The sequence below is a fragment of the Staurois parvus genome, unplaced genomic scaffold (genome assembly GCF_062004578.1).
Source record: "Staurois parvus isolate SC_StPar_1 unplaced genomic scaffold, SC_StPar_1.0 ptg000136l, whole genome shotgun sequence".
NCBI lineage: Eukaryota > Metazoa > Chordata > Amphibia > Anura > Ranidae > Staurois > Staurois parvus.
In genome coordinates, this window is record NW_028317932.1 from 7286760 (window position 1) to 7305862 (window position 19103).

Consider the following 19103-nt stretch of genomic DNA (forward strand, 5'->3'; position numbering starts at 1 on the left):
AGAAAATGTAAACAGTGATGCATTGAAACAGCACAGTGCACTGCCCGGTAAAATGGACACCAGCCCACATGCTAAAACAGAGTGTTTTAACATGTGGGTAGTGTGAATAGGCACTAAGCTAGAACAGATGGCCCACTGAGCTCACCCCCAATCACCGCAGGATGAGTGTTCTCCCTTGTCCACAAATCCACACATACACAGTGTACTATCCTTCCCCCATCATAGCTCAGGACTATTGTGATATGAGGAAGAAAAGTCCACTGTGAATGTGCAGCCACTGCATAACAATTGATAACAGTGAGACTGCCTGCACAGAACACCTGTGCATCCCATCCCTATGTGGGTAAACATGGACTTCCACAAGGCCTACGATTATGTAACCCCCCCCCCCCGTGTGAACGAGGCCTAAAGGTGAAATCATCCTTATATATCCATATCTGGATATCAGGCTGTGGGGCACATGCCTTTCTTTCCACCATTTTTGTCAGGCTCATTCACACCAGCAGCCTTGCTATATCTCAGCCGCTGGTGTGCGCTGTGAAGTAAACTGTGCTAACGTACTAAACATATTGCACTGCTTACCTTTTTTCGTATATCTTTATTAAAACGTCAAAATGACATTTCATTCACGTTTATGTACTGAGTTTTAATGTGGTGCAATGCGTCACAACACGCTGTGGGAAAAAAAGCGCATGTCCTATTTTTCCAGTGCACATCACCGCATTGTCTGTGTAGTGGACTGTACAAAGCATGGGGTGTGAATGGGCCCTTAAGCACTTGCTGACCACATTATAGCTGAATGATGGCTACAGTGTGATCGTCCAGTTCTGGGAGGGCTCCATATGACGTCCTCGCAGAGCTGTGCCCATTGAGGCTCGCATCCGGCGCACTCTGTGATCATTGTGTCCTTCGGACAGCTGATCAAGTCACGGCAGAAGGCTAATCACAGTGGCCCTTTACCACATGATCAGCTTGTCCAATCACAGCTGGTCATGATGTAAACACACTTGTCTGTTATTGGCAGTGCTTTCCTCATGCAGTCACAGTGTGAGGAAAGTACTGCCGATAACCGGCAAGTGTGAAAGGAGACATCTACACTGATAATCAGGGCACTGGTTACCAGTGCACCCCGAACAGTGCCCATCAGTGCTGCCTAATAAAGCCAATCAGGGTCCATCAGTGCTGCCAATCAGTGTTGAGCAGCACTGCCAATCAGGGTCCATCAGTGCTGCCTATTAGTGCCCTTTAGTGCTGCCTGTTAGTGCCCATTGGTGATACATCAGTGCAGCCTCATCAATGCCTACCAGTGCCGCCACATCAGTGCAGTCTCATCAATGCCTACCAGTTCCGCCACATCAGTGCAGCCTCATCAATGCACATCAGAGGAGAAAAATTACCTGTTTGCAAAATTTTATAATAGAGACTAAGAAAAACTTTTTTTTTCTCAAAATGTTAGGTCTTTTTTCATTTGTTTTGCAAAAATAAAACACTCAGTGGTGATTAAATACCACCTAAAGAAAGCTCTAATTGTGTGATAAAAAATGAAAAAAATTTCATGAGTACAGAGTTGCATGACCGCACAATTGTCATTCAAGGTGTGACAGCGCTTAAAGCTGATAATTGGCCTGGACAGAAAGGGGTTGAAAGTGCCCTGTAGGTAAGTGGCTAAAATGAGTCCCATATCGCAGCCCATAGAACGATTTGTTGGGCTTTATGGCCATTATTTTATTTCTCAGCACCCTCAGCATATTATCTGTGAGGGAACATCACACTCCTGTCCATGTACACTCCTCTAATGTGTTACACTTCATACACCAGGGCATAGAATAGGAATCATTCTCAGGCCAAGGCGTCACGTGTTGCTTAGCAGGGGATTGGCTGAGAAGGCGGCGGCGGCGCGGTGCACGCCGGGAGTTGTAGTCACGGGGAGTGACGCGAGCTCTGTAGTCCATGATGAAGTGGAAGGGTTTGGCAGGCGGGCCTGAGGTGTGGATTGTCCTCTCGGGGAGGGGTGGCCGAGGCGTGCCTGCTGTCAGCAGTGGGAGTAGGGCTGCTCCAGGGGGTGGTGGAAGAGGGAGTTGTTTTCCTCAATGTCCTCCCTTTCCTCGTGTAACCTCGGACTCTGATAAACATCCCAGTGTGACAGGCAGGCGGGGGAACACCTGGGAGCGGAGCCCGCCATCAGCAGCCTAGAAGGCTTCAGTAGAAGGGATGCGATCAGTGTCAGACATGTAATGTGTATAGATATGGCAGTCACTGTGCTGTCCGTGTACACACGCCGCCCTTAGGACCCTGACCTAGTTCTCGCTGCTTTTATTTTCTTCTGATTTTTTTTTTGTCTTGAATGAAGACAGTGTTGTTCCCTAATGCTGTCATTGATTTTAAGGGGCAGTCCCAGGTTTATAGGCCTCATTTACACCAGCAGTGACATACATGCATTGATTGGGCATTTCTAAATGTGTATATATAAACGCCTGTAGTGATTATAATTCACACTGCTTTTTGGGTGCAGTTTAACCACTTGCCCTCCAGAGGATTTACCTCCTTCCTGACCAGGCCATTTTTTGCGTTACAGCGCTGCGTTACCTTAATGGACAATTGCACGGTCATGCAACGCTGCACCCAAATTAAATTTACATTCCTTTTTTTTACCCCACGAATTGAGCTTTCTTTCGGTGGTATTTGATTGCCTGTGTTTTTTTATTTTTTTGCACATGTCCAGTAAAATTTCAAATTCAATATAATCATAAATGTAGGCCAAAATGTATTCTGCTACGTGTCTTTGCTAAAAAAAAAATCCCAATACGTGTAAATTAATTGGTTTATGTGAAAGTTATAGCGTTTACAAATGGCATTATATATATTGGGATTTTTACAATTTTTTTCTACTAGTAATGGCGGCAATCAGCGACTTATAGCGAGACTGCGGCGGAACTGGGGGGAACTGACTTGGTGTCACTGACATTCCCAGTAACACCAATACAGTGATCAGTGCTAAAAAAAAAAAAAGCACTGACACTGTATTAATGGCACTGGGCAGGAAGGTGTTAACATAAGGGGCGATCAAAGGGTTAACTGTGCTGGGAGTGTTTTACTAGGAGGGCAGTGTCAGTGTACTTCATTGTAATCACACTGCTTTGGATGGCTGTGCCTGAGCTAACGGAGGAGAACTGTTAGTAAACAAAACAGTTCTCGTCGGAAATCACCGGTCACCAGCAAGTAATCTTCGGCTGGGACCCGGTGATTGCGAGCCGCACACGAGCCCTCTACCCGGAAATGCGAAATATCTAATAATAATAATCTTGTATATATACATGCCGCCCTGTAGCAGTATTTCTGCTATAGGGCGGTTGGGAAGATGTTAAAGAGGTTTTTACTTTCCTGCTCAGTGCAATGATATTGTACAACGTGGTCCCTTACCTTCTTTTTGGCATTCCCCCACCATTTCTTTCTCCTCCTTAGCAAGCCATGTGCTATGGGAACACCCACTTGTGTGCGCTCCTGAGCCAAGGTGCGTGCGTCCAGGCCCCCGTTCTCTCCTTGCAGGAGTCTGACTGGGGCCTATGGCTCCCACTGCTTTCAGAGTTTCCTGTGAGACCAGGAAGAGAGGAACGATGCTGCAGCTGGGGCAGCACAGGGACAGGAGTGAGGTACTTGCCTGTCATTTTCATGTCTGACTACAAATAGTCCTAGGGATCCTAACATGGAACTAAACCCATCGATGTAACACTTTTAAATAACAGTTACGTTCCTGGCATGCCGGAATGCTGTCACAATTGCTTGTGTTCTCAACCAAACTGACAAATCATCAAATGGCTGAAGTCATAACTGATCACATGTGCAGCACCATGGCAGTTACAGATCAAACAGAGGCCAAGATGGCAGCTTCCTTGTCTGAAAAGGTTATGAGGGTTTAGTTCTTCTTGAACCACTTGAGGACCAGGCCTTTTATGGCATTTTTTGTTTGTATGTAACCATCTTTTTTTTTTTTTTTCTGCTAGAAATTTACTTAGAACCCCAAAACATATTTTATATATATATATATATATAAATATATATATATATATATATATATGTTGAAAGCAGAGGTCCTAGAGGATAAATTGCTAGGTTTGCAATTTTTTAATGTCACACGGAATTAGCACAGCAGTTTTTCAAACACGATTTTTGGGGAAAAAATACACTTTTTTTAATTTTAATGCAAAAATACACAAAACAGCCCAATTGTTTGTAAAATATAAAAAAATGATGTTATGCAGATTAAATAGATACCAAACATGTCACGCTTTAAAATTGCGCAAGCCCATATAACGGCAGCAAATTACATCAATTTTATTATCCATAGGCAACACTTTAAAAGCCTTTACAGCCTTTGCCACTTTACATTTACAGAGGAAATCTGGTGCTAGAATTACTGCCCATGAGCTGACATTCGCCGAGATACCTCAGATGTGTGGGACAATCACTGTTTGTGTGTGTGCAGGACTGACGCATGTGTTCGTCTTTCCATGTAGACACTATTTTATTTTTATTTTTTTTTTACACTGTCGCTTTAAAAAAGACCAAACGTTTTTTGATCACTTTTATTGCTGTCACAAAGAATGTAAACATCCCTTGGTACTGCAATAGGCCTGTGACAAGTACTCTTTATGGAGGGATCTGGGGTCAATAGGACCCCAAATCTCTCCACTGCCTAAGATCAGTATGATTGGTTGCTTTTATTTATTTTTTTTTAAATGGTGCCTTGTATTTCCAAGCAAACCAGAAGTGATGTCAGGTCATGTCTTCCAGTATACTATTTAGCCAAGCTGGACAAAGACGATCTGGTCTTTGTTTGGCTCTGTGGCCATCCGGCGCTATCAATCGGTATGGGAGATCCTGTTAAAGGCTGGTGGAGGGGAGCGTCTCCTCCCGCTTCTGCAATTGAGCGGCTAATTACACTGGCCATACACTGGTCAAATTCTGAAAGAATTTTCTTTTGAAAATCTTTTCTAAGAATTTTCGTTCCAATTTTGCATAATTATTGGGTTACAGAAATGGCTGATTTTCTTGTGGCCGTCGAATTTGAGTGATTGGGCATGTTGGAAATTTTTTGAACAATGAATGAATTTTGAATCAGTGATGGGAGAATCCTGCTGGAAATATAAACAAAGAAATGAGCATGAGCTATGACCTGGAAAGAAAATAAAATTCTTGGCTACGAAAATTATTTTCTGTAGCAGCATGAGGTGAAATTAAAGGCTTGGTTGGTCGAATTTCGAAATAAGTGGTGGCACCATTGGATTTAAAATGCACAAAATCTCCTATTTTCTAAAGAACATTTGTTTGCAATTCGACCCATGTATGGCCTGCATTAGCATCATTCCGGTACAAGCACTTGAATTCCAGTGACGTACCAGGTGTGCAGGACATGCACACCGAACTGTCAGAGATGTTTGTGTTCTCAACCAAACTGTCAAACCATTCAATGGCTGGTGTCATACCTGATCACGTGCAGCACCATGGCAGATGAAGATCAAACAGAGGCTAAGATGGCGGCTTCCTTGGCTGAAAAGGATAGCAGGGTTTAGTTCTGCTTTAAGAGCCATATCATGTGTTCTCCAGATGCAGAGTAAGACAACCACGCAAAATGTATTCAGGGATGGGGGAAGGGTGGTATCGAACGGGTGTTGGGGGTGGGGTTACTTTTATGCAAGGAATTCATTGAGGTAATAAACGTTTTGACCTAAGAACCACTTTACCTGCATTTAGAGCTAATTTTTCTCTACCAACCCGATGTTCAGTGTGCAATTACTAAAATGCGTTTACATGTATTTTAACTGTGTTTGGGGTACATGTTCAGCACGGTTTTTGGCATTATTTACCTCTTTTATCTGAAATGCATTTACATACATTTGTGGTGTGTTCTGGTACATTTATGTGTGAAAAAATGCAGCCTGCTGTACTTTTTTTCAAACGCATATGAAAGCAGCACAATGGTTTAATAGTTTTGGCTCACTGAAATAAATTCATTTTTCTTGCATATGTATTCATACTGCATTTAAGAACACATTCAACTGCATCTGGTGTAAACAAGCCCTTAGACTTCTGTCACACCTATGCAGGTGCAATGATGCACATGTGTATTTGTGCATCATGTTCATTGGGCTGCCCTGTACATGAAAATCGCACAAACGAGAAGTGCATGACCATTTTTTAACCGCTTCGGCTGTACGCTGAGCAGCTGCATTTATGCATCCCTAACTAAACGCATTACTGCGCAGAGAACGCGCTTCTTGCGCATTCCCAGCACAGTAACTGGTGGGTACCAGAAAGCTCCCAATGCATACTTGCGATTGGCAGCTTACCTAACATGTGACTGCCGTGATTGCCAATCACAGTGGTCACATGATCAGAATTCTCGAATCCGCTTCCTGGCATTTAGATCCTCTTAATCTAAATTCTCCAGGAGGTGGAGGCGGGAAAGGGTTAAAAGTTGCACCGCACTAACACACATGGTACACTGCGACTTTGAACAGGTGTTAGCAAAGTGCTTTGGGGTGCCAGGAATAAATAATGGTTCCACTGTAAGCCATTTTTTGTGTGTTGGGGGAACATGCACATTTCTGCAATGCACAAATGTGAGCCCAGCTTTACAGAAAAGAGAATTCTGTTCGTTCAGGGGCTGATTCATACTCTGAAGACATCTAACCACATGTAAACACAGGTAAATTTAAATGGAGTGTGATGTGGGAAGAGTACAGTTTGTTTATATTTCCCAGATAACTTCACCTGAATTCAAATACACCAAACAAGGATGCTAGTGTGAATGAAGCCTTAGGCCTCCCCGCATTGAATTTTATTTAAATACAATTTAGATGAGTTCCGAGTATATAACCTGTCTCTAGTTGCACAGAGTTGTATTTTTTGACTGAATGCAGGTAAATGCGCAGCTAGTTTTATACCAATAAAATCATTACATATATTTAAATGTTTATAGAAATGCCCTATTAACCAGTGTATGGCATTGTCGGTGAAAAAGGCAACAGGGATAATGCAACAAAAACACCCAGATCAGCATATTTCTGCAGCAGGTACAGCCAGGTGTTTCTGATCGTTGGAGCAATTACCCGCAGTTAGGGACTGACGTGTGCCCCTCTGTGCTGTTTGCAGATTTACTTTCACTTTCATTCTATGGTGACACTGGCAACCAAGAAAATTAGAGTGAATCTCCCTAACAGGGAAAAAACATCAATGAAAATCGGACAGGGGTTCTAACCCCTTACTGCTCTAAACCAAAAAAAAAAGGCCACTCACACCTTTGTAACGTAGGTGTTAGTGTGCTAACAGAAAATAGCCCAGAAGCAATTGCATGGTAGATTAAATGGATATATTATGGCAAGGCAGTTGAACATTGCATGAATTAGTAAACAAGCAATTGAACTGTACTAGATAATGTGAATCCTGACCCATAGGAATGGCAATCAACTGAACTGTAGTGGTGCTAAACCCAATATTAACTGATGTAATCAGGGTTAAAAGTCTCAGCATTAACTAACCCTAGAATAAAGGTCATCTCATGCACACAACGCATACAATACCAAACATGGGTGGGTGTATACATTCTTTAAAGTAGTACCATTGGGAATGGCTGCAAAGTAACTGGTACCTAATTGTCAAAATTAGCTGGCTATCATAGGGGCCCTTCTGTAAGGTGGTGCATGTGAAGCTGTCTCCTAAATGCTATCTGCAGTATATGGCTGATGGGCTGTTAGGTAAGGATCAGTCTCCTGGCATTAACTGTATGCAGAAAGGGATTAAACTTGGCAGATCCGTTCACCACTCCTGGTGTGTATCAATTCCAGTCCAATATACTTGGTGGTCAGTTGTCCTAGAAGTCTCAGTCCTCTCAAGATCAGTCCCTCTGAAGGTAGGCACAGGCAGGTAGGAAGAACAGATCTGTGCCCCACAGTCTGCATCATGTGGGGCTCTCAGTGGCTCAGTCTTCAGCTTCTATAGATGCCACACACAGCTCTGGCCCCCACCAGGCTTTCTCCCAGTGTATGCACGCACAGCAGCAGGTCCGCACACTCTGGTTTCCCCACACAGTCTGCCCAGATCTCTGCAGAATTTCCAGGGAAAAGACTAATCTCCCTTCTTTTTGCGAGAAGGGAATCATGGGTATTTAAATCCACAGCTCCACCATCAGCCTCCATTCACTTGTATTGTGCAGCACTTCTTAAAGACTACATATCCCAGTGTCCATGGTGGCTGCATAGCAAGTTCTCTTTCCCTCTGGCTCTGAGTTGCTGTTGCCAGGAGGGGGAGGGAGCAGAAGTGAGGAGATTGAAGAGGGCAGGTACACACAATCTGTAGCTGTGCCGCTCTGTAACTGCTTATTGTGTTGGGGGGGGGTGAGAGAGGAGCACATCCCACTCCTCCAAGCCTTTCTGTTTACACGGTTCCTGGTAAACTGCGTGTAAAGCTGCAAGTAGAGCTATGCAGATGTGCAAGCCAGCTGGCTAACAGGAATTCCCTGATGCCATCAATTCCTTCGCAGGGCATTGTGGGGGGAATGTAAAATTCAGACAAAAAACTTGGGGGAGCACAAAGAAGGTCAGTATCAACTGGGAGGACAGAGGGATCAAATGTAAAAAGATGAAATTGTCTTTAAATAAGATAACAGCTTCTTTTCTAGGGACTCCAGCACACCTACCATTGCCATTAGATTTTACATCTATTTTATATCATGAAAATTGCATCAAGAGCAGTAACAACAAGGCGGGCAGGAAACTTTAAGACTCAATGGTGGGTGGAAACAATTAGGAACAATTGGTGGGAGATCTCCCTGTCAAAGTCACTAAGAAATTGGGGGACACAGCTTTGCAGTAAGCAACCAAGGGTTATATTGCTGCCTACAAGAGAAATGGACATTAGGCACATAGAAATTGAAGGACAGCCTCCCACCTCATTTATGCTCAGTTATACTTAGTGTCTTATGAGAATGATGTCTCCTTCCTGTATTTTTATTTTGAATTGAAAGGTTTTCTACTGCTAACAGCCACTGGTATATTCATACTAAAAATCCTTGAAATCTGTCTAGTTGGCCATTGAGCACAGAACATCCCAGTTTATTTATTATACTCTCCGTGATGGTCCTGCAGTCAGCAGTGACTCTTCTGGCACAGGATTCTACTATACAGGAAAGGGCAGTTACAGCATCTGGGAACCTGTGTGAGTGTCAGAACTAGAGTAGTGGCAGTTCATCAGACGCCTTTCTCTGAAGACTCAATTTTGTGCATTTGGCTATTGCTATATTGGAAATTCTTCCCATGGTTGTACCATGCAGCTAGTGAAACACTGCTGGAGAAAAGAGCCTTTTTTTATTTACAGTCTAAACCCGCCTTTCTCAACCATTTCAACACAGAGGAACCCTTGAAATAATTTTCTGGTCTCAGGGAACTCCTGATAAAAATGACTATCTACATACATTAGTGTGATGGTCAGTGGAAAGAGTTCTCTTTACACTTGTGGACCGTGGGAAGAATGATCCCCAATGACTTGCTCATTGCTCAAGGAACCCTCAGCAACCTCTGGAGGAACTCTAGGGTACCATGAAACCCTGGTCGAAATTGATTGGGGATTTGTTTTAGACTATGGAGAACTGGGAAAAACATTCCTCTTTAATAATTTACTTGGGCTTTGTTCTGCTTTTTACTCGGCGGCTTGGCAGTGTTTCTGCCCTAACTGCTATTTTAAACTTCTTGCCACTTCTGCAGCCAGGACCTGATGATGCAGGTACTGTTACTATGCAAGCATACATGTGCACAAATGGCCGTTTCCTGACCATGCTCTGCTGTTCTTTCAGATTACTTAGCCAGTCTTTGAGGCAACACAGATGTCTTACCTTGCAGTCCTATATTACACAGCCTCCGCAGCCGCGAAGCATAGCTTTTACCAAGTCTCTGTTTTGTCCTTCCAAGCCCCAGTGACAAGTGGACACAGAGCCTTTCTACACAGTACACTGTTCAGGTTTGTAACTATTCCCAGGGGACTGGTGGCTCCTTTTTTTTTTAGTACCACATACCCATGTGAGTAACATGTCTGACACCAAACAGAAGGGTGTTTGCTCTGTGGCTGCAAGCAAATCTTCTGCTCCTGACCTTCACTGTAATGTGTGAAAGGCAGAAATTGTAAGTGGAAAAGATTGTGTTATATGTACTTTCTACTGTACAAGCCTAAGTTTTGTCGGCAAATCTCCTCTATTTCTCTTCCTATCTTACAAGGGAAGATTTTTATTTGGTTATAGAAGGTTTGATGCCTATGTAGCACTACCCCCTTAGGGGTTGCTGGGTTCCCCTATAGTCCTGCACAGCCAGGCAACATGCATTTCCTTCAGATCTTGCACACAGGAGACAGTAAACAGTCTTTGGGCTTCTTTTTTTTTTACGTTTTATTAGGGGTAATGGAACTTGAATGGGGTAAGGGGTGTATGGGATGCCCAAGGGAACTGCAAACTGAGGACAACTCCCTGACAACTATATACAAGTCCAAAGACAGAGCTTCTCGGAGATCTCTCCAGCCTCTCCTGGTGGAGACCCTGGATAAATCCTCTTCTTTACCCAGTTGTTTGGAGGAATCCCTGGGCATGAGGATCCAGTGCCTGCCACTTTAAGATGTACAGTCTTGGGTAAAGAGCTATTTCGGTTTTCCACCAGAGTGCTCTTTTCCCCTTTAGCTGGCCCAGGGGGTGTAGGATTACTCACTCAGTCTTTGTTTCCTGTGAGCTGGTGGGTTAGTAGCTGCCTTCAAGCCTTTTGTTTGTCTGCCTCCTTCTCTGCTCCACAGGCAGTCCTTGCTCAGGGGGCCAGTGAGGTCTCAATGATCCTCCTTTCAAGTCCCCACTGATCCCCCTCCCAGGCTCCTGCATCTCGGCCTTCCTCACATCTTCCACCTGAACTCTCCTGCTTCTGAGCAAGCTCACCTACTCTTAAGGGCTGTCCTGCCTAGCTTCCTAGCTGGGGATTGGTCAGGATCCCTCAAGAGTGCAGACCAGTTCCTCCCCACTCTCACCCACTGAGTTCTAGATGCTTCTCCAAGTCTAGATCGGGGGGGTATCAGTGAGCTGATCTACAGAGCCTCTCAGCCCTGACCCAAATTTGACCCCTCTGACTATCATCCAGGCTGCTACTCAGCCCTCTATCTAAAAAATAATTAGCTAGCCCCCCTAGCTAACTAGGAGGGTGCTACACCTATACTAGTGAATCTTGATGCTTCTTCTGTTCACGACATACAAAAGTGAACATTATCACATTCCCCAGTGGATTCTGATGCAGAGATACCTAACGTTTCTGGGTCTGTTGGGGATCCTCTACAGGAGTCGTTGAACGCAGAGTCTCTCTTCCCTAGAGTTGCAGGAAAGCTAAATTTCAGCAGGTTGTTTCACAGAAACAGAAGGAAGCTGTTTCTTTTCCAACCAAGGCTATTGATAACACTTTATAATTAGAGTATTTCAGCATTGCTTCACCTACCTTTTTGTAGACCAAAATGTTCCACCAAGGTGTTCTATTTCTGTTTGATGAATTCTATTTGATGAATTCTATTTGATGAATTCATCTACAAAGATTGTAAACAACCAGACAAACCATTCTTTGCCCCCAAATGGTTTCAGGCACTGTATCCCTTTGCACAGGATTTTGTCACAAAATGGATTACTCCTTCTGAGTTTGACTCTCTGGTGTCCCATCTTAACAAAGCTCTGACAATTCCCATTGAAGATGCTCTGTCCTTTAATGGTCCTACTGTAAGAAGTTGGAAGCACTTTCCCAATCCATCTAATACTTAGTGGGATCGGCCTTTCAACCTTTGCTTGGTACTGTTCTGACTTTCAAGACTTCAGGTGACTAGTTTACATCCCTGAATGAACATCAGATGACTGCTGGTGTTCTTCCCCACTTTACTGATTACATTGATCAGATTGCTAATGTGTCATATTTTATCTGTAATGTGATGCTGTATGCTAGCATGCTCTAGCATCTTTTTGGTTCAGAGTGATCTGGCTTAATGCTGGACAGTGTAAGAAGATCTTGTTAAGACTACTCTTGTTAGGAAACCATCTTTTCATCTGTTTGAAGGATTAAATCATTAAAGAGTGATGGGGTGGGGTGGGGGAGGATGGGGGTGCCGGGGTCTATGTAGTCTAGGGAGCTTATGAGTACTTACGCCAGGAATGCAGAAATAAGGATAAGTGGCACAGGTGAACACCTTCCTATTCTGCATCAAAATTTTCCTTTTTGTTCTTGCCAGTCAAAATGCCTAAAACCCAGGAATAAATCCACCTTAGCATAAAGGTCTGCCCCCATCAACTTTGTCTTAGGTGGAGGGACGTCTTATGGCATTTATGGACATTTGGGAAGCGTGCATAGTCGACCCCTGCAGGAGATTGCATTTAAAGGTTTCATCGCTTAGAGTACTTGGACATTCTCCTGAATACTTTTCAAGCCATGGTCTTCATACCCCAGGAGAAGTTGACAAAATTGCACACAGGTTCCGCAACTACAATTCTGATTCACTTCAGAGAGCAAAAAGGTGCTGTTTATTATTAGCCTCCTTTCAGTTGATCACATCACCCAAATTCCATGTCATCCTGGGCATTCCTCAGTTCTCTATTTGTAATCTCATCAACTGGGGGGCATGTGTAAGGGGGCTTCTGATTGACTGATTGTTGGTGCTAAATGACCTAAGCTCTTACCCTGCTTCTTCTTGGTTAGGACAACAACCCACTGCTGGTAGTTCTTAGCCTTTGCCATATTGTACCCAACTTTGCCAGAGGCCTACCCACACATCCCTGACTAGTAGCCTTTATATTCATAAGAAAGGACTGTCCAAACAAGAAAGATATGTTCAGAAATGGCAGTGACACATCACATTCACATAATGATAAAAATATGGGTGCAGCGCTAAACTCAAAATTAAAGTGCATATGCAAATAGAAAATAGTGAATCATTGATTATCAATATATCAATATTAAAGTGCTATTAGTGCCAATTAGTGACCATAAATCATAAAATATAAAGTGACACAAGTTTTTGTGATAAAATCATATACAAGAGTCAAATAAGTGATTCAATATAAATGAATCTAAAGATAACCACTCAAGGTGGCTATAGTGCTGTATATATGCAAGTCCAAATATTGAACGTGGGGATCCTCCAAGAGATCTCAGCAAGGGTGTTCCAATATCCTATCTCCAAATTAAAGGTAGTATATCTGGTAATAGAAATATTGCACACTCACCAGATTCGCAAAATCATCACGCATTTGAGAACACAACTGTCCCATCAGGTCAGCAAGATCATCTAATAGTGTGTACAGCCTGGTTACAGTTCCCCTTTGGATCCTCCGCTTGGTATCAGCACCTCAGGTTTTCTCCTTAATAGGCTCTGTGAATGGTTAGACTCACTTTAGAGGTTCAATCACTGGTCATACCGTCCTTTTGCAAATACGATGAATTTGTGGACAATCAACAATTCCTAATAAGATAAGGGTGTAGCGCTAAAATGAATATAAATAAAAAAATATATAATTAATATATGATTAGCCAGCACAAAAAATAACCTGTGTGCATATAATAAAATGAAAGTCCGCAGATAAAGTTCAAATAACAATATGAATAAATGAAACCCATGATATTAAAAGTAGAACCAGCAGCAGATTTACTTGTGACTCCAACCAATAGTTAAAGTGCGCACTCACCGGAAGCGCATGGATAATGCGCATGTGATATAAACCCTCAAGGTATCTGTAGATGGGCAGGATAATCAAGTGAACTTTTCCTCTATGGTGTAGTCATCAAGTTGTAGGGAATACCAAAGAAATCTACTGGATCCAGAGGTCCCCTTAAGGATGGATTAGGTGCTCAGCCTGAGCACAGGGCTCCTTTTCCTCTGGTCACACTTGTATCTGGGTTAACCTGCAGGCTTAATAGCTCCATAAAGGAGCCACAAATCGGGTGCCCATAGTGTAGTATGTTCAGTAAACTTTATTGAAATGACAATAGGTAAGGCAGGGTATAGTAACATCCATAAATAGCAGGAATTAGAGTCACTAACCCTAAGTTAAGATGGCCGCCGGGCTTCCTCCTAGCTCTGGCGGCAGTGATGTCACGTGCTGTCTGGTTCCTCCTAATGGTGTGTACAGCCTAGTTACAGTTCCCCTTTGGATCCTCCGCTTGGTATCAGCACCTAAGGGTTTCTCCTTAACCACTTGCCCTCCTGAGGATTTACCCCCCTTAATGACCAGGTCTCTTTTTGCTACTTGGCGCTGCACTAATTCAACTGATAATTGCACGGTCATGCAATGCTGCACCCAAATGAAATTTCCGTCCTTTTTTCACACAAATAGAGCTTTCTTTCGGTGGTATTTGATCACCTGTGCGCTTTTTATTTTTCACGCTATCAACAAAAAAAGACCAAATATTTTGAGGAAAAACTATATTTTTTACTTTCAGCTATAAAAAATATATAGTAAACTCAAAGTTGGTTATAAATTTAGGCCAAAATGTATTCTGCTACATGTTTTTGGTAAAAAAAATCTCAATAAGTGTATATTGATTGCTTTGTGTGAAAGTTATAGCGTCTACAAACTATGGTATAGATACTGCAATTTATGCCATTTTTTTGCTATACAGCGCTGCGCTAGTTTAACGGACAATTGCGCGGTCATGCAATACGGTACATAAATGAAATTTACATCCTTTTTTTCCCACAAATTGAGCTTTCTTTTGGTGGTATTTGATCACTTGTTTTTTATTGCTTGTGCTATAAAAAAAATGGCTGACAATTTTGAGGAAAAAAAACTATATTTTGGACTTTTTGCTATAAAACATGTCCAGTAAAAAAAAATGTGAAAATCAAATTTAGTCATACATTTCTGCCAAAATGTATTCTGCGACATGTCTTTGCTAAAAAAAAACCCCCAATACGTGTAAATTAATTGGTTTACGTGAAAGTTATAGCGTTTACAAATGGCAGGAAAGATACTGGGATTTTTAATTTTTTTTTTATACTAATAATGGCGGCGAACAGCAACTTGTGGCGGCGATCAGCGACTTATGGTGGCGATCAGTGACAGGACTGCGGCAGACATTCTGACACTGGGGGGGAACTGACTTGGGGTCTCTGACATCCCCAGTGACACCAAAACAGTGATCAGTGCAAAAAAAAAACACTGACACTGTACTAATGGTACTGGGGAGGAAGGGGTTCACTTTTTTATTTACTGAAAGGATTAATTGTGTGAGTGGAGTGTTTTACTAGGGGGCGGGGGTGTGTACTGCAGGGGAACATGCTGATCCAGAGAGATAAACTCTCTGGATCAGCATGTCAGGAGCTGACGGGACTGACAGAAAGCACGGCTGCAGTGTAAACACTGCAGCTTTCCTCTCTGTCAGTGACTGCCGCTAATCACCGGGACACGGTAGGTAATGACCGGCCGTGACCCGGCAACTGACACCCGCGGCCACGATCAGTGGGACGGGTAGGGCAGGCACGCGCCGCGCACGTCCCCTACCTGTTTTGCAAACGCGCGTTTTAAAACGTGGTTTTGCCCAGTCGTGCCAACCTGCCACCGTATTTCTACAGTGGCTGGTCGGCAAGAAGTTAATAGGCTCTGTGAATGGTTAGACTCACTTTAGAGGTTCAATCACTGGTCTTACCGTCCTTTTGCAAATACGATGAATTTGTGGACAATCAACAATTCCTAATAAGATAAGGGTGTAGCGCTAAAATAAACAATTCCTGTATTTATTCCTGTATTTATTCAGGAGGTTCCCTGCAGTGCAGTCAATGACACATTTTCTTTTTGCTCTTAGTTTCTACTGTTGCCACATTCTGTTTTGATCTTCATTTGATCTTCAAACAGATTCTTGATTGGGAGGGTCTACTTTGACAATGAAATGACCCTCCCAATCAAGAATCAGTTTGAGAACGGACATGGTGAAACAAACATGATTTTTTCAGAACAGAAAAAAGGAAAGTAACTGCCAGATGAAGATCAAAACAGAATGTGGCAACAGTACTTTAATAGCACTTTAATATTGATATATTGATAATCAGTGATTCACTATTTTCCATTTGCATATGCACTTCAATTTCAATTTTAGCACTGCACCCATGTTTTTATCATTTTTGACTTGTGAGGTTTTTTTGGTACCTTTCAGTAGCTTCATTGTAGCGCTCACTTTTGTTTTTTTTGTTCACATCCCATTTACATACTGACAGTATGTGTGGTATACTTTGTTTTTTGGGAACCACTGGTCTAAACATTGAGATTGTTTAGAGTGTACCAGACAAGCATGTTGGACCCTAGTCTTTTCCTGGTTCAGTTTTGTATGGTCCTGGATCAAAGGATGTTTTTTGAATGTTGTCTGGGTCACTTCAGAAAAGCAGGTCTGAATGTACTATGCCGACTCAAAAGAACTTCCTAGGAGCCACGCATTTGAAGGGATTTCTACATCTTCTCAAGGATGTTTATGACAATGATCCACTTCTTAATCATCCTTCTAAGGACATTAACCTCTGTTACAAGAACGGCTTTTGGAGTCAATCAGATCATCTCTATGTAACTGAATCTGCTTTGGTAGAAGTCCTCAGGGTGGTTCATGATGCTAGACTTGAAAGGCATTTCAGGGCCTTTAAGACAGAGGAGCTTTTATCACAATATTACATTATTTTTGATGGCCAGATTACAAGAAGGATGTCAAAAACTATGTAGCCTCGTGTCTGACTTGTACATGCAAAATAAAACACCCCTTTTGGGGTTAACTCTGTAGCAGTATCTTCTATGTTTTGTCAGCTATCTTCAAGACAGCTGGGTGGACTATCTTCCAACAATAGAGTTCTCTTACAGCAATTCTATTTATGGTTCCACTTCACAAAGTAGTTTTTTTAAGCGCTGGTTATCCACTTTTTATTCCTGATATCCCTATCCTAACTCCAGTTCCTACTGTTACTGACAGTTTAGCTACATTACAGGAAATTCAGAAGATATTGATTGATACTTTGAAGCAGGGGTAGGCAACCTTTCAGAGGTTGAGATCTACCTGGACAATATGGAGGAAAGGAAAGATCCCCGGTAGGAAAGGAAGGTGTGTACTACGTGGCTCCCTTTAAAAAAAAAAAAAAAAAAAAACTATCAAGCTCCCAATAAAAAGATGGTATAAAGAACACATAGTGTGTTACAGTAGTGTCCCCTGCCCCCCTCTTCCCACAGTAGTGCTCTGTACCCCCCCAACGCAATGTCCGCTGCCCCTTCACTTCACCACCCCTCCCCATTTTAGTGTCCTCTGCCTCCCTCCCTCACAGTAGTGTCCTGTACCCCCAGTGCTGTGTCCTCTGCCCCCTTCACATCACCCCCCCACTGTAGTGTCCTCTGTCCCCTCCCCCCTCTGCCCACAGTAGTGTCCAGTACCCTCCACCCACAGTAGTGTTCTGTACCCACCAATTCTGTGTCCTCTGCCCCCTTCTTCCAGAGCTAATTGGAGCCAGGAGTGAGCCAACCTTGACTCCAATCAGTGTGATGATATTGGATGTGTTGCTGACAGCTGTCCTGCCCTTAAAAAACACACACCTGTTTTGGGTTTACTGGTTTCAAGAAGCACTGTCTGATGTGAACCATGCCTCGCAGAAAAGAGCTCTCAGAAAACCTACAATCAAGAATTGTTGACTTGCATGAAGCTGGAAAGGGTTACAAAAGTATCTCCAAAAGCCTTGATGTTCATGTGTCCACGGTAAGACAGACTGTCTACAAATGGAGAAAGTTTAGCACTGTTGCTACTCTCCCTAGGCATGGTCGTCCTGTAAAAATGACTGCAAGAGCACAGCGCAGAATGCTGCATGAGGTAAAGAAGAATCCCAGAGTGTCAGCTAAAGACCTACAGAAATCTCTGGCACATGCTAACATTTTTGTTGACACATCTACAATAAGGAAAACATTAAACAAGAATGGAGTACATGGGAGGACACCACGGAGGAAGCCATTGCTGTCCAAAAAGAATATTGCAGCACGTTTGCAGTTTGCAAAAGAGCACCTGGATGTTCCACAGCACTACTGGCAAAATATACTGTGGACAGATGAAACCAAGATTGAGTTGTTTGGGAAGAACACACAACACTATGTGTGGCGAAAAAAAGGCACAGCACACCAACATCAAAACCTCATCCCCACTGTAAAACATGCCAGAGGGAGCATCATGATTTTGGGGCTGCTTTGCTGCCTCAGGGCCTGGACAGATTGCTGTCATTGATGGGAAAATTAATTCCAGAGTTTATCAAGACATTTTGCAGGAAAACCATCTGTCCGCCAACTGAAGCTCCACAGAGGATGGGTGATGCAACAGGACAATGACCCAAAGCATACAAGTAATTCAACAAAACAATGGCTGCAACAGCACAGAATATGCCTTCTGGAGTGGCCCAGTCAGAGTCCTGACCTCAACCCGATTGAAGTGCTGTGGCATGACCTTAAGAGAGCGATTCACACCAGACATCCCAGGAATATTGCTACACTGAAACAGTTTTGTGAAGAGGAGTGGTCCAAAATTACTCCAGATCGTTGTGCAGGTCTGATCTGCAACTACAGGAAACGTTTGGTTGAGGTTATTGCTGCCAAAGGAGGGTCAATCAGTTATTAAGTCCAAAGGTTCACATACTTTTTCCTCCCTGCACTGTGAATGTTTACATGTTATGTGCAATTAAACCATGGCAACATCTAATGTTTGTGTAGTATTATGTTCAGCAGACTGTGTTCTTCTATTGTTGTGACTTAGATGACGTTCAGAGCACATTTTATGCCCAATTCATGCAAAACTCCACGAAATCCCAAGGGGTTCACATACTTTTTCTTGCAACTGTATTTGAGCTCTCTATGGCTTTTGATACTGTTGGCCATCCCCTCCTCCTCAATAAACTCCACTCTCTTGGCTTCCAAGACGCTGCTCTCTCCTGGTTCTCCTCCTACATATAATAATAGTAATAATAATCATAAAAATAAATAACTTTACAATGCTTTGTACGAGAATAATACATTTAGTGTCATTTTAAACAGAACAAATTACATAATAATT